A 12,525-nucleotide genomic window follows, 5' to 3' on the forward strand; every position below is an offset into this window, starting at 1 on the left:
TCCAGGAACACTTTGTTACTCCTTCCAATGTCAAATTTTGATCACTTGATGGTGGTAAAAAATTAAATATTTAAATGTTAGAGGTGTTTTTATGCGTGATCAATTACTTACACAAACAAACAATATTGAAACAGGCATTATTAATCTCGATAATAGTTTTGGTCCTGGAATTCATTGGGTGGCATACGCAATTGATCCACGTGACATTATTTACTTTGATTCGTATGGGTTGGAACCACCAAAAGAATTTTTAAACTACGTAAACACAATAAAATCTCCAGTCTAATATTCAACATAACCAACACAACAATGACCGATCCGCCAATATGCGGGTGTGAAGCAATTGCTATACTTGACGCTATATCTTCATCAGCATTACCGCCTCATAAAATTTTGACGAGTATACAAGTAGCCATTAATCGTTTTAAACAGATCTTAAAGTATAATGGTATATATTAACGGGAGATCTTCTCTGAGCAAAACTCAAGGCAAAAGTCAAGGCGACTTATCTAAATATGCATCCCTTGACAAGGTCAAGGATGAACTCGCTAATCTTTTGAGTCTTGCATATGTAGACTAAAATGAAGTCGTTGATTTTCAGGATAAATAAGGGCGATGATTGACGAGTAATATCCCGTTGGCAGATATTATTCTGCGGGTTCCAGATGCAACAGAAGATAACTTAGTTGTGTTAACTAAAAACGGTAAAATTAAAAAAATCAGATGAATCGATTCTATCAATCATAAGAGAAATTGCTGGACGTATTAGAAGAATTAGAAATATTATGTACGGCGACCTCAATATGAGTAAAAATAGTTCTTAATGTGAGAGAACGAAAATCAGATAATGATGTGGTAACAAAAAGATATGTAGACAGCAACAACAACATGATCAGAACTGAGATCAATGATCGTTTATTAACCGCAGGTGATACACTGACAGGTTCTCTCAATACTTATAATAGTAAAATTACTGGTCTTGGATAACCAGAATCAAGCGATGACTCTGCAACGGAGAAATTTGTCGATGATAGCAATATTCCGCTGATGAACTCGTTATTGACAAGCAACGATGGAAAGACAACATTTAGATCGGAATATTCTAATTATGAACAAGTGTATACAAAATTTTTGTAGAAACATAGAGCCATTAACGAATTTTTTGGAAATCCACCAGACATCGCCATTAAACTCTCTGATATAAAAACAAAGCGTAGTGTACAGTAACATCTGGATCAGCATTATGGTCACCACTCAATAAATCGATTAAACATCTCGCTGAGGTTACCGGTATATATAGATTCTCGATACTCGGCATTACAACATATAGAATATCTCCTACACTTTCACGGCATTTTCCTCTAACTGGATCCACTGGATTTATGTTAGTGATATTTGATCACAACGACGAGGGAATATTCGTGGTGGAACCTGAAGAAAAAGGCAACCCCATGTTGTATTATCGGTGTCTTGAATTAGTTGCTAAATTCCCACCAACTTAAAATATAATGAGCTCCCGAATCAACGTTCAACGCTTTAGATACAATCAAGCGCGTGAATGGCAAACAAGACTAAACAATATCGTTGACGAATATACAGGTAAAGTAAAAAAATATCGCAGACTTGTAGTTGCTGTTGACATAATTGTATATTCGGTGTCTGCTGTTAATGCTGGAATCGGAGTATTATTATCAACAATAACAATGACATCACCAGCAGTTGTCACAATTTGTGTTTCAGATGCAACTACAATTATTGGCCTTCTTAATATCATAGCAAAAGAATATATATATATATATATATATATATATATATATATATATATATATATATATATATATATATATATATATATATATATATATATATATATATATATATATATATATATATATATATATATATATATATATATATATATATATATATATATATATAGATATATATAGATATATATATATATAGATATATATATATATAGATAGATAGATATATATATATATATATATATATATATATATATATATATATATATATATATATATATATATATATATATATATATATATATATATATATATATATATATATATATATAGATATATATAGATATATAGATATATATATCTATATATATATATATAGATATATCTATATATCTATATATATATCTATATCTATATCTATCTATATATATATATATATATATATATATATATATATATATATATATATATATATATATATATATATATATATATATATATATATATATATATATATATATATATATGCAAAATTGCATGATTATATGATAATATTATACACATCGACGCTAGCATACTCCAAATTATCCTCGTTATTAACAACAAGCCTTAGTGATGGAAAAATATCAGGTTTTGAGTTCACGGAGATGATTAAGATTTACAAGGAAGTAAAGACTTTGATAGAATCCACGCCTGATTTAGGAAATCAGGATTTAAATAAGAATGTCAACTCCGAACGAGCTACTTCAGCAGATTGTCTTTAATACAACTCCGTCAAAAACTACGATGATATCAGTGAGCTCAACTAATCCTGAATTTAGTGTTAACTTTCCAACAGCAATTCAAGCGGAAGAAATAGCGCTAGCACAATTACGAGTATATTACAGCTGGCCAAATATCAGATCAAAATCATTTGGTGGATTGCCAGGAAATAATTCACTTGTATTTGCAAATAAAAATAAACCAGATGGAACTCCCCATTCGTAAGTTGTCAGAATTCCCACAGGTAATTATAAAGTCCAACAAAACAACTATGAATTCCAGCGCTGAACCAAAACGATAACCGAAAGAGAACCAAAAATAGCCATCACCGTTCACGAACCAACTTTATCAGCTGCGATAAAAATAAATTCACAAGATTATGTTGTAGATATTTATCAATCATCGATCAGAAGTGTATTAGGGTGGCCTGAAATAGCACCAGAGTATAAAAGACCGCCAAAACCTCAACGAGATGATTTCTCTATTAAAGAAATATTTTTTTTTTTTATAGATGAACCACAAAATTGAGAAGAAGCTAAATCTCCATTGCATTCTGTTTTTCACGTTTTATATCCTGCTTCTTTATTCATAAGTGATAAAAACGATTGCATTTTGTTAATGAAAGAATATTCAAATTGTTATCTAGCAAAATATTAAAGATGAACATGCAATTATATCAACAGCACTAGAACGGTTATCTAAAAATTATAATCCGGAGTATCCTAATGACAAAATGAAAGAGAAAATCGTTTAAACAATACAACATTTAAATCAAATTACATCAGACCTTGAGTATATTAATAGAGCAACCGTTGATATTTTTAAAAGTAATCAAACATTTTTAACACATTATTAAAAAGAAATTAGTAATAAAGAAATATTTCTCAATCATAATAAAATAACCGAAGCAAATCTAGCAACATTTATAATACCAGGATTTAGTACGGACGAACTAACAATACAGTTCAATGATATTATCAATGAACATTTTCCACATTTCGTTGAGTCATGCAGAAAAATAGCCTCGTTATCAAATATTCTCAAATATAACAATGATCTGCAATGTGGCGGCATACATATTTCACCAAGAATTGTAAATAGCACATCAACAATCGCAGTCAATCTTGAATGTGATGCAATTGATGGCAGATATTAAATAGATCTTGAAAAATCAAGTCAGGCCCTGCAATGATTTTTATTTACATTTACACCTCAAGTACCTCCTGGATTTTTGATTGTACAAAAACCTATTAATTGGGCCTTTTTGCAATGTGATAATTCGCTAATATCAAGGATACATTTTAAACTTGCTGACGAATCCGGACGGTTACTTGATTTACGAAATGGCAATCTAAATGTAAATCTATACGTTAAATCGTAACGATTTCAAGCTATATTCAGTTTATCGAGAGAAAATAATTGCACAAGTCAAATTATTTTTTATTTCTCATTTAGAATAAAGTCAAAGGATAATTAACCACGACCAAAACTGCCATTAGTTTCATTTTCACAAGTAACATTTTCACTATTTTCACTTTCAAAATCCCCTTTACTATTTTCACTTTCACTTTTGTCATTGTTATCTGACAGAAGCTTTCTAAGCTGTATGATGCGCGTATTAATATTTTTTGATTCGTATTCCTGAGCTACTTCTGACCTAATTTTCTCAATCACGTTAGAGAAAGATACACAAGTTTTAACTTTCACAGTAGCCAAAGATTTGAACCTACATTGTTGCATCTGCTTTATAAATCTATATTCAGCTGGTAGTGTATATATATCTTCAAATTTACGTGCTTGTAATAATTTAAAATTACAAATAATTTTTTCTGGATCAGGTTTAACTTTTATGCTGTCTTTTTCTTAATTTTTTAACTGCAGAAATAATACTATTACTATTACTAATTTAGTAATTCATTATACAATATATAACAAAAAATAAACCGTAGCATGATGAGTGCATATAACCCATGGGGTCCCTTCATATTACCCTTTGTGCCTTTCCATGGGGTCCTTTGTGAGCTCTTCTTATGGTCTTCTCGTCACCCCACGAGTCTTTTCTTTTTGGCTGACATTCTTTCTGAATGTTTTTGTGTGGGATAGCCCTCAGTGAGCTTTATAGCTCACATCACGATACGATTTATATTTGGAGGCCCCACAATTTCTTGAATCGACATTCCATCCCCTAGACAATCCCTAAACGAAACGAAACTTTAGAGATTCAGAGCGTTGTCTAGGCATTTAAATTTCATGCACACACATACACCCAATATCAAATCCCGGGAAGAGTGCAAAACGGCACTCACCACGTTGTTTGACGTGGTGAGGAGGTGTATATGAAATCCCTTTTGGGACTGGGGCTACCATCCTTTTAGAAATATCGCGATAGTATGTCCAGTCACGGGTTTCGAACGACAACCCTCGAATTATAAAGTTACATATCCTAGAATTCCTACAGATGATTATTATGAGAAATAAATCTGAATGAGATAAAATAGCATACTGTGAATTTATTTTCATTTTCCAGAACACACTTATTAAAATAAACGGAGCGTATATTTCTGCCTTTGACTCTGTCAAGGTTAAGATACGTGTATCTCTGTATACTGCTTACCTAGAGATCTAAAAATAACTCAACTGTATTAAACATACACGCGGTACGTATTTTCTACATTGTCTTTGTCAAAAAAAAAATGAAATTAAGATGTAGATATCCTTTCATTAATTTCAATTATTACAAAATTATATTACTTCACTGATACTAATTATCACCTTGACGGTTAAATTATTGTAGTATGATGACACAAAAAAAAGATAATAAATAGTTGCGCTAAGTTGATCTGGCAGTAACAAGCGAGATAACTAATTAATTACTCTACCCGAGAGAATTTAACTTGACAAAGTTATCTCCCTTCAACAATAATGAAAAATATCTTTTCTTTATACTTTTTAGAGAAAGCAGATTTGGTAATATCATCTGCAACATATTTTACCGAACGCCCTGTAATTGATTGAAATATAATTTCTTTACCAAATTCTGTATTTACAGACCTAACAAATTTTGCAATTTTTGAATGTTTTCCAGTACTACCAATTCTGTTGTTTTGGTTTTGTGTAATGGCTGCCAAATTATCTAAAGAGTTAACGAGTTTCTGCCATTAATATGATCGATCACAAAACCGTCGTAGACAAACCTATGACTGGAATAATGTTTATTCCCCTTAGTATTTATCATAAGATAACCAGTATTAGTGACATTACCAACTGATTTTTTTAGTCGACAGTTCCAGATTACACCATCACGAGTTGCGTCATAATTATTGATGACAGGATGTTTTACAAATTATTTTGTCTCCATTTATATAATAATATTATTTGTTTAAATAATGATTTGTCTAAATCTTTTTTTTTTTTTTTTGAAAATCTGGCAAGAGCATCTTAAGCAAATTTATGACTGTCATTATAATCAGTGCTATTTTTTTATCATAATATCTTTTCAGTTCTCTGTATTTTTTACCACCACATTGCACACACAACCGAATTTTTCGTCTAACCCAAACACCACATTTCAAACACGGTTTAGGTCCTAAACTCCCTCTCCGTATACTTTCTAAATGATAACCACATAATTCGTTTACGGAAACTTTGTTACAAGGTGTTGTAAAACTTATCATAAGCCATTTGCATTTATTCTTTGTTTGAATTATATATATATATATATATATATATATATATATATATATATATATATATATATATATATATATATATATATATATATATATATATATATATATATATATATATATATATATATATATATATATATATATAATATTTCAATTTAAATATTTGTATTAAGCATAATATGGATGAATTATGAGCGATTAAGATTAACCTTCTGAATATGGATTCGATCTTCATAGAAGAAACCCTGATTAATGAAAGAGAGGTCTGTTTAATCCGAAGAAAATTCTGATTGAAAGTATTCCTAATACTAAAAAACAATTTCGCAACGATAATACATCTCATGTGTGGTCACCATCTAAAACCATGCGCAACACCGATGTTATCGATGCTACAATGAAGGACAAATGAGTAGCGACGATTATTAATGATCTCGACAAAGATACGTTTTCGGAGTAAAGTTTATTAAGGAAGTAGACTATACTTGGATTATGAGTGACAAACGTGATCCTGTCCTTCATAATAAAAAATTGCTGTATTGAGTAAAAATTCCTAACCAGTAATGTTGACTGGTATTGACAAACCGTATTATGAAAGATCGTATCCTGTAACCGTGGTTATTTATGGAATTTATCCGATAAATGATAAACCCAGCGTTAATAATCTAAAACTGATGAAGTTTTCGTCCTCGACTTCAAAAAGTTAAATTTTGGAACCGAACGAGTAACGGAACATTTTACAAACGCTATACGTGGAAATGTTTTAACGGATCAATGACGTGGAAAAAAATAAGCAATGGGCTGAATCAGTCAAGGATAAAGGAGCTACAAAAAATAGATGTTGCTGAATTAGGAAAAAAAAAAAAATTCCCAATAATTGTAACATCGATATTGGAGAGATTTTGTAGGACTCAACGTATGAATCGAAGGGTGCTTCGATTGAAATTATTGATCATAATGCGCATGCGTGGACTTATACAGTAACAATATTTCAAGAAATCGAATTGTTAAATTTTACCAGGGAGATATATTTGATTTTATTAACGAAATAAGTAAGAATGATCCTGTATCCGTGTGGATGTTTCAAATTTCAGATAATGGAAACTATGATCAGTTTGTACAGCCTAAGGGCGATATTTATCGATCAGAATCTCTCCATGAAGAAATAAATATTGCGTTGAAATATACCCATGACGATGCTGAACAATTACTAAGTAATTGTTTCACCGTTCGGTCAGTTGTTGCTCATTTGCTAGAGAGAGAAATTCGTGGAAACCAACAGGATTGGATTTTTTTTTTAGAAATACAAAGCAGTTGTGTCGACTACGGTCACGGTGGATTATGGAATACTAAACACGATTATAGGGGTGTTATTTCGGTTGACATGGTTGCATGTTATCCGGGAGGTTTTCTTGGTATGGGAGAGTGTTGTAAGTATTTTGAGCGATTTGGATATTCAACACACGAGATGACCAGAGTATCGATAAACGGACCATTACCAGATTCTGTTTTGACTTGATTCGCTTGTACAGAGTCATTTAAGTTTGTGAAAATCTTCATCCGATTTCTTATGTCTGGTTTGGCAAAAACTTTTCTGAAAAACTGTGACCACCAACAGTAGTATTCCGATATATGCTCGATGTGAAAATACTATTATTGTTAACAGTAAGTGAAGCAGTTATATCGTATCTTCTGCAGAAACGTTGTTTGGTTACCACAAGAAAAGAAATATTCTGACGATGAAATCCTGATGTAACCGATTTTGAAAATAAAATAACAAAAGATCTTGGCAGAACAATAATTGGCAAATTTACCCATGTATGATCATATCATCATAAACGACATTGTACAAGATCAATTATAGATGATGCTGAACTAGATTATATAATTACTGATACAACGAATAGAAACAAATTTTAAGTCGAAGTAATGTTCATTTATCAGACGGAACTAAATTAAGTACAGTTGTGACTTATATTGATGGTGAGTCACCGCAGTTTACTCATTTAAGACCTTCAATGCTCGCGTATGTTTCGATAAATCTATTATCGATGATAAATAGAGTTTCTGAGTTTGCTGTCAGAGTCGCTACGGATTCATTTTATATCAATAAAAAATATAGGTCTGCTAGAACAACAACATATCGGCACATACGCATCATGGAGCGAATGGAGAATAAAACAAACATTTACTTAATTATACCGAATCTGCCGACGTTTAAATCTAAAAGTTTATTTTAAAAAATCAAATGTCAAAATTTTCGTCAGCACCATCTGTATATGATCCTGTAGCTATACATATAACAGATGGGCGTGGAAGTTTTGGTAAAACAAATCGTATGATCGAATTATTCTTAAACAATTGTTCAGAAATAGTTGTATTAACACCACCACACATACTTGCAAGAAAAATGAGAGAAAGAAATATTAAATCATGTACTTAACACAAAGTGTTTCAATGGAAGGGAGATAAATGGACTCTTGAACGAATGGGAGAGAAAAATATGCCAAGGATTGTTGTTTGGGATGAAATTTGCACTGTTTCATTAGAAACGTTAAAACTATTTCTTGATTGGTTATTGACAAAAATACTGCTTTAATAATTTGCGGCGATCATGGTCAACCACCACCTTTTGTTGGATTGTCTCCACATAAATGGCTGAGGAATTTGGTAGATTATTATGAAGGAATAACTGACGATCATACAGCACTTGATCCAGAATTAAGACAGTTTAAGAAATTGATCAGACTACAACCGAATGAAATTCAATGTGAAATAATGGGTGAAATAATTTCCGAAACTCCTATGAACAATTTTTGGAATTAACGGAGACCAAATGGTTTTGACAGTGGCAAGTACAAAGATAGTCCGTGATACACTTCAACAGCAATTATTTATGTTACATAAAGAATTGCTTTTTTAAATCTACCCGTACTATTGTGTTATCGACCAGCAGATACGCGACGACAAAATATCGACATTAATATATCAGGATCGTCAGAAAAACGAAATATTGTATTAAATGATATTGTTTTATTTCCTGTCAGTGTTGTTGAGAACGCGTTAACTATGGAAAAAAAAAACTCCGTGGACGCTAGGATACGCAATGATAATTCATTCATCACAAGGATTAACCATCTCTGAAACAAATCTTTGGATCGTCAATGATCGTATCGAATGGTCAAATTTAGTTTATCTCGCAGTGTCTCGAGTCAGAAGAACATAGACTTTAAAGAAATTATTAATCAAATTCAGGAAACCGTTGCTGGCAATAGCGGTGATATAGTAAGAAAAAAATTAGTTTTAAACAACCTTACAAATTTATTTTAGCGGGACTTTGATCTCGATGCTGAATTTATCATGACACTGAAACAACGACAGAATAATCATTGTGCGAGGTGTAAGATAGTAACGTTGGGGCAATATTCAAAAAATACTCCAAGACAATTTACCGTATACAGAATTAATAGTAATTTTGGTCACAGACGCGAAAATGTGATGCTGACCTGTCTTGAATGAAAAAGACTTTGAGGTGCTAGTTTACAAAAGTAAATACGGTGGTAATTGTGTCTTCAGGAATTACTTGTAATTGTTCACGTATAAATACACGTTGAGGAGCAGTTGAATCTAATCTGGAGGTTGCAGGTCTACCCGTGGATCTTACCACGCTAAAAATTGTTTGTGTCGTAATACTCCAAAGATCATCAGTCGCTCTTTTATTACTTCCTTCACGTTCACCGGGTTCATATAAATATCCGACAATAACATTAGCTAATGCTGGTTGTTTTGAAAATTCATGTCGTTGTATTAGTATGTGCTTTTTTGTAATTGCATTAATAGGTTTCTTGGCAGTTGTTCGATTAATTTCTTTATTTAATGCAGTTATCACACTTAGTAATCTCGCAACCCATTCGAGATTTCATATATTTCTGAATTATTTCCTATGCATATTGATATCCAAATAACCGCTCAGCAAACGTTCGATTAAATCGTTTAACAATTGCCTGATCACGATGAATTGCGGCATGTCCTCGTCTAATTTTGACGTTATGTTTTTTCATCAGAGATGATGCTGCACCAAGAAATTACTTGCCAGGATCAACTTGTAGCATGTGTTGCCATCGCAATGGTTCTCGTTGATAAATTCGTTTAAAAGCAGAATAAACTTCAGTTGCTGTTTTATTTGATAACGGTTCTGCTTCCTTATATCTACTTGCAACGTCAACGACAGTCAACGCGTATTTGTATGTACGTGATTGAAGTCTACCAATTTTAATAGCATCGTGTGGCAAAAATAAAATATCTGCTTAATGAACTTCATTAGGATTGCTTGCTTCAAAATGTGCATATGGAATTTGTTTAGGTGGTGGTAGATAAATTTGCCATATTACCTGTCGTGCTAACCAATTTGCAGCAAGAGAACGTGTAACATTTGCTGCATCAGCGAGTATACTAATAGTGCTCTACCCTTCCAATATCCTTTTGGGCTATAATAAATCGATTCCATTATTTTAAAATAATCGGTTGATTAATTACCAGCTCCTAATACCTTTCATCGTATATCTTACCAACCAATTAGCTAATGATTTTCTAAAAGATTTATTTTTTAAGGACTTTAACGAGTGAATCAACTTCACATCTGCAATATGTCGTTGTTATAATTCTGGATTTTTTATAAGCTACATTGTGAACTTGACATGCTTGATGAATTGCATTTATTGGATACTCTCCATGTCTTGGTTGATCGCGCTTGTCAAGACTGATATTAAGTCCTGTTCAAGGACCACAATAATTATATCTAGGAAGATGTTTTTCTCCTGGGTATTTAGCCCATGGAATTCTTGATAATTTTCCTAACGAAGTAGCGATATCAACACCAATTTTATTATTGAAAATAAATTTATATTTATTTGCACCACATTTTGCACATTTACCTGTAAGTGCACGCCTTTTTGTTGTTGTTGTTATTATTGTTGTTAATCCACTTGCGGGGGTGTATGCTCTACATCGAGCTCAATATAAATTCCATATTATTTATTATATTTGTACATGGATGTCATTGATTTCTCAGCGACACGAAAGCAAGAGCCAGTGAAACATATTTCAGCTTACCGAATTCCATCAGAATTATAATAATAGGTCCATCCGAATCGGATAAAACACAATAACTGCTTAATTTGATAATAAGATGGCTCAAATGGGATAGGTTGTATTTAGTAGTCCGTCAGCTGACGATCAAAAATGTTACGATGTACTTAAAGAGTTTAATGAAAACGCAACATTGTTGGACGAAGATGGTAATGATGTTATTAATTTTACCACCGATATTGATGAAGCTCCATCTGTAGATGACCTCGATGGATTTATTAATAATTTAGAAGTATACGATAATGTAATGATGGACAATCAAATCCAGCTCGAATATTTTCTCAAGGCAGACAGAAAAACACAGACGACATTTATGTTACTCAGCGATATACACAAATACCTAATGTGATCAGAGATAACTGTAATATTTTAGTTGTGTTTAATGGAGTTGATACACAATCTCTGCGAAATATTCATCAAATTTGGTGTAGTGGGGATATAGATATGACTAGGTTCAAAAGCTTCTTTTCAAAAGCACAATCTGCTACACACGGATTTATAGCAATACATTTGCATGATCCTTGATCACGATATCGTATACATCTTGATAAAATATTTGGTTGAGAGATGGATATAATAATGATTCAATTACGCACACATTTATATCAGTAGAGAGGGTGCGACCTCAATGAAACGTCCGGCGGGTAAACGAACGCAGATACAAATTTTAAAAAACACGAATGACAAAGATAGAGTAAAAAAAACTAACCCAATTAGAGAAACACTCGGTAAGTTAGAGGCTTTGGTTTGGCGTTATTGACCATATTTTTTTTTTTTTAAATTCTTTCGTTTTCGTAGGAAAGCTTTATTTTTTCATAAATGACGTTTCAGCAAAAGGTATGTTCACCCTCTCTGCTGCTAATGTTGGGATGAAAAAATACGTGGATGAAAAATATCACAAAGATGCACGCAGCACAACGTGTAGTAACTTTCTGTAATCAAATTCTGGGTATATTTATCGAAGAAGGAGAGAACAAAACTGGCGTAACCTTACCAATGGTCGATTTTTGTTAGTTCTGGTGTAAATGGTTTTGATCGTAAAAGACATTCTCTACAGAGAAGTTAACAATTCCTAGTGACCAGCATGGCGCACAAAACACAAAACTTGGCTTCAAAGATGTATGCAAGCGTGATTTGATAGTCCTCATCATCGACATCGAAGA

Source organism: Sinohyriopsis cumingii, unplaced genomic scaffold, assembly GCF_028554795.1.
Source record: "Sinohyriopsis cumingii isolate HCF-2022 unplaced genomic scaffold, ASM2855479v2 utg000198l, whole genome shotgun sequence".
NCBI lineage: Eukaryota > Metazoa > Mollusca > Bivalvia > Unionida > Unionidae > Sinohyriopsis > Sinohyriopsis cumingii.